This window comes from Odontesthes bonariensis, chromosome 2 (assembly GCF_027942865.1).
Source record: "Odontesthes bonariensis isolate fOdoBon6 chromosome 2, fOdoBon6.hap1, whole genome shotgun sequence".
Lineage (NCBI taxonomy): Eukaryota > Metazoa > Chordata > Actinopteri > Atheriniformes > Atherinopsidae > Odontesthes > Odontesthes bonariensis.
This window is the reverse complement of record NC_134507.1, coordinates 37,477,095-37,481,963: the sequence shown is the minus strand read 5'-3', so window position 1 is coordinate 37,481,963 and position 4,869 is coordinate 37,477,095. Positions and strand designations below refer to the sequence as shown.

At 43.3% G+C, this 4,869-nt stretch overlaps 1 non-coding gene across 1 annotated transcript; it reads right to left on the bottom strand.

Moving 5' to 3' along the window:
* Window positions 1–417: 417 nt before the first annotated feature.
* trnak-uuu (transfer RNA lysine (anticodon UUU)) lies at window positions 418–490 on the bottom strand. The gene has a single exon. It is a non-coding gene; the product is annotated as a tRNA-Lys (tRNA).
* Window positions 491–4,869: the final 4,379 nt, after the last annotated feature.

The following is a 4,869-nucleotide window of genomic DNA, read 5'->3' as shown; positions in this document are numbered from 1 at the left end:
TAAAAGACACATTTAGTGTCTGAAACTGTGAGAGACTGTTCAAGTGGGACTGAAAGCAGATTCAGAGGGTTGTGATGTATGTTTTTCCACCCAAATGACCTGATAACTGTCAGAGATGCAGCAGTGCTATGAAATCCACTTTAGAAGCTGCAGTTATTGGACACAATGAGAGCTGACCATCTCTGTGGCTCAGAGGAAAACTGAGCAACAATGTATTTTAGATAACTTATATATTTATTTATTATTTATATATTTCTATAACTTACAAATGAGGATATAACGATGCAGCTAACAGCAAAGCTAACAATAAGCTACATAGAAGGAAAAGCATCAGCCAGGCTCTGTCAGAGGTGACAGTGTAGAAACAGAGTGCAGGCATAGAGGGAAGTACAGGTTAAGTGGGAGATCACATTTCTACACCTGAACAGGGACTTGAACCCTGGACCCTCAGATTAAAAGTCTGATGCTCTACCAACTGAGCTATCCAGGCCCTATGAAAGCTTGTCTGAGTGACAGCTGACATCTGAAACACTTCCTGAGTCCAAAGCTGTGACGCTGTTTTCTGAACAAATGCCTGGTTGATGTGAACTTGTGTTGCAGCCACTGAGCATAAAGAAGAAGGCCTTCATGGAGGGAAACAGGGAGTTAAGGAGGAGTGTGAAGAAAAAAGGAAGAGAGCAAGTCGGTGGGAAACTATCTGCAGCAGAACAGTGTGAGGGCTGTGTGGTCAGGAATGGAAAAGCTCACAGGCTTTGGGATAATGTGGGATCAGACAGATGGAAGAGTTCAGACAAACTCAGCATGCTGCTGCCTCCTGCTACAGACCTCACATCCTCCATGTACCAACAGCTTCCCTGTCACACCTCAGCACATCTACATGAAACTATCACATCTATAGGAAAATAAACTATGGCCTCATCTGGAATACAAACAAAAGAGATGATTGTGGATTTTAGGAGGAGCAGCAGTCAGCTGAACACCGTCTCCATCCTCGGTGAAGAGGTGGTTGAGGATTACAGATACCTGAGGGTTCACCTGGACAGCAGACTGGACTGGAAATGCAACACTGAGGCTGTCTACAAGATGGGACATTCAGTAAACTATTCCTATAACTGTATATATGCTAACTGAGTTGGCATGGGTTGGTGCACTAAACACATGTTACAGAGTTTAATATTTCTGCATCTTTTAGTAAAAACAGTAAAGAATGAGTGTATATTTCCAGCCAAATTCCCAGTAAAGCTGCTCTCATCCACATATTTTTCTGTTTCTTCTGTCAGACGGCTAAACTGAAAATCAGCACATTAAGACTACGTGTCAACTCGTGGTCACTTAAAGCATGTCCAGACTGTCGCTCTGCTCTAATAAAATCCTGATTTTGTAACCGCAGCCTCATGTGAGAAAATCACCCTTCAGGTGACTTAAAGACAACATGTTGGCAGCGATTTCAGCTGTGCTTACATGCAGCGTGATGTCCCACAGAGAAAGTTAGAGGCAGCAGAATGTCAGGAAGGTTTTCTGCACAGTCTATCCCGTGCATGTACGCTGGGACAACATGGTGGTCCAGTTAAATGGACGAGTACACCTGGAACTGAAGCTGGACTTACCTGTGCATGCAAGCGTTCTGAATGTCCTGATCAAGATAAAAATATGTAACATACAGAACAAAAAGCATACATCTCCAGCTGAAAACATGAAACCTGCATCCTACAAATAAAATGTTCCACTGGGGTGACCCACCCAAGTTGGTTATTAGGAGGAAATTTTAAGAAATATCCTCAAAACCAGTTTTTCTCAGTGTGCAGACTTCAGCTTTTTGTTTTAAGTTTTGAACAAAGAAAATAGACTCAAATGTAACCTCTCTTCTATGCATATTCAGAACTTATTTAAATCTCTTCCAGAAAAACTCTTGTTTTGATCGTTTTCTTTAAAATAAAGATTTTTAAAAAGCTAATTGACCATGTGCTCTGTTTTACATATAACACCAGTTATAGAGGTAAACACGCAAAGTTAACATATTGACAGGTTTCAAATATATTTTTCAGTGGCCGTGCTTTGGCTCACTGGGCCTTCAGTGCGGGTTTACCGTCCATTCAGAGTCGCTATTTAAATCCGTCCTGAGTGCCCACATGGATCTGGATCTCACTAACCGTGCTGTATGCCAATAAACACAGAGAGACAGCTGCTAGAAGACTTTCTTCTGCAGGTTTCCTTCTGATTTATTTATTTTTTAAACACATATTCAGCAGCAGGATGTTTATTCATCAATTTGCCTACTAATAATGAACTATGAGAGGCATTTCACGTGTTGAGAGCGACTTCCATTGTTATTGTTATTATTATCACGTATATCAGCAGTTCAGAATATTTGATCATTTATATTTATAATTTAATATTTATATATGTTTTTCCACCCAAATACTCACAAGAGGTCCTGATTATTATCCATTTATTGACATAACACTGAGATGCTCCATATGTTAGTCCATTGTTGCCAGTTAACTGCAGCCTTGCAGCTTTCAGCAGCAGCTGTTACCGCTGAGCAATCAGTTCCCTCTGCACTGAGGATCATATGAAAGCAGCTCCTGCAGCTTCAGGTTAGTGTCACAGGGCTCTGAACTTTGTGTTAGTGCAGTTTGGCAGGAGCAGGTCCCAGGCAAGCTTTAATTATATTGCAGCAGAATGAGGTGAGTAACTTCTAGTCTATCCCAGTGCTTCTAAGTGGTGGCACTGAACCTCTGCTGCCTTAAATGTCTGAGGCAAGCAGAACCTCATTTGGTCGCAGCATTACACTATGAATATGCAGTTAAGCTCAACAGGACTGGGCATGTTAAGGGGAGGTGGTGGTTGGACCCCACTGGTCTCTAAATGTACTCAGAACTTCATATGAGATGTCCCTGTTTCTGCAGGGTTTTGTGGATTTCTTGTGTGCTGATTGGAAGCATCGCCTGCATTCCTGCACAAAGCGGTAAGCTGATCCCAATCAAAGCTCAGCAACTAAAAACAGATTAAATTGACTCGAGGTGTAAATGGAAGGCTGATCTTAATTCTGTTTCCTCACCCATGTATTCAGTTTATGGACAAGATCTATCTAAGCCAACGTATCAGAAACAAACTGGAGCCAGTGGTTCTGGAGCACAGCAGCATGGTGCTCAGGGAGGTCAGTCTGGAGCTCCTGGCAGCAATTATCAGTTTGAAGATGGGAGCTGGAGCCTTTCATCTGACACCAGCGGCGAGGACGAGCCAGTCTTCACTCCTGTGGCCGACGAGGATCAAGTCTACGCTTACAAATCTCGGTCCCGCTACAACAAGAAGCGTGTGCTGTTCAGCCAGTTCCGCTACAGCCCAACAGAATCTGAGCCAGACCACGGCAAAACATCTCAGCACAAGGTTCAAGTTCAGAGCGGCTTCTGAGGATCTTTCTGGTGAGGCTCATTTTACTCTGCATGTGTGCTCTCTGTAGCTGCTGGTAGTTGACTGACTTTCTTTGTCTTGCAGATCTGCATATTCTAGAGGCATCGCTGCTGCTACCGCTTGAATAAATGGCTTTAACTTGAATACCTTGTTGCACCATCAAATGGCTCCTAGCTGTCTCTGGGTCATCCAGTTGTGGGTTGGAGGGGATAGTTGAGGGCCTGACAGGTTGACATGACTTAATCCTATAAATAAGGTGTTGGCATTAACTTAAGGACAGTATCTGCTCAAAGGTGAGCTTGTGAAGGTCTTCAGCTTCAGCTTGGAATGCATTCCCAACTAAAAATGGCTGAAAAGCCAACTGCAGCTCTCTGACAGCAGTGGGTAAAGGTGTGGCCTTGAGCTCTATCAGAAGATTCCACTGCTGCATATTGTGCTGAGGGGGAAACCTTTCCACTCTGTAGCAGTCCTCACCCTACAGCTCTGGGTAAGGGCAGACCCATCAGATGCTGGGGCCATGTGAAACCTGGACAGTATTTTCTGCAAGTCCATGACCGAGGATGGCTTCATAATATCATCTGTGGTTGCAAAGGTCTTGTACTCTGAATACTTGTAATGAAGCTTGTGCTACACAAATCAAAAGCTGTGGCAGCTACTTTTAGTGAAGTGGCTTGGAAACAAAATTTATAGGCTCAATGTTGTCATTTACTCACTACCTGGAAGTAAGTTTGATCAGGTGGTGGGGGCAAACATCTAGTAGAGGACCCTATTCATGACATCTTAAACACAAAGCTGAGTATTTTTATTAAATGTACATTACCATTGAGGTTGGGTCATGGAAACTGAAAGGAGCCTCTCAGCCTCAATTGCAGAGGTGTGGCCAGAAGGTCATCATTGCCTATCAGGACAGTAGCATAGGACCTGCTTGTGAATATTAGCATGTAGGGAAAAATTCAAACTGTAGAAAAAGGCCTTTTGTGTTGGGTTGTTCAGGAGGTTGACCTGAAGCGGGTACCAGGTGGCCAAAAGGGCCGCATCATCAGTAGCTGCTCAAGCTAAAATTCAGGGATGGGAAGAATTTCTCATCTGGCTGCCTATAAGGTTCAGGATCCAGTTTAAAATTCTTATCACATACAAAGCCTTTAATCATCAGGCACCTGGTTACATCTGTGACCTGATCCACCCCTATTACACAACCAGGTCTCTTAGGTCCTCAGACCAGAGCTTATTGACTGTCCCCCGCTCTTGTCTAAAGACAAAGGGTGATCGTGCCTTTGAGGTATTGGCTCCAACTCTTTGGAACTCTCTTCCCCTATGTCTACGGTCTGCAACTTCTTTAGACATTTTCAAAAAGAATCTGAAGACCCACCTATTTAAAATAGCTTTTATCCGTTCTTAAAGTGCCCATCTGCTCTGTAGCCTCATGCTTTTCTGCTATTACTGTGTTTTCTTATG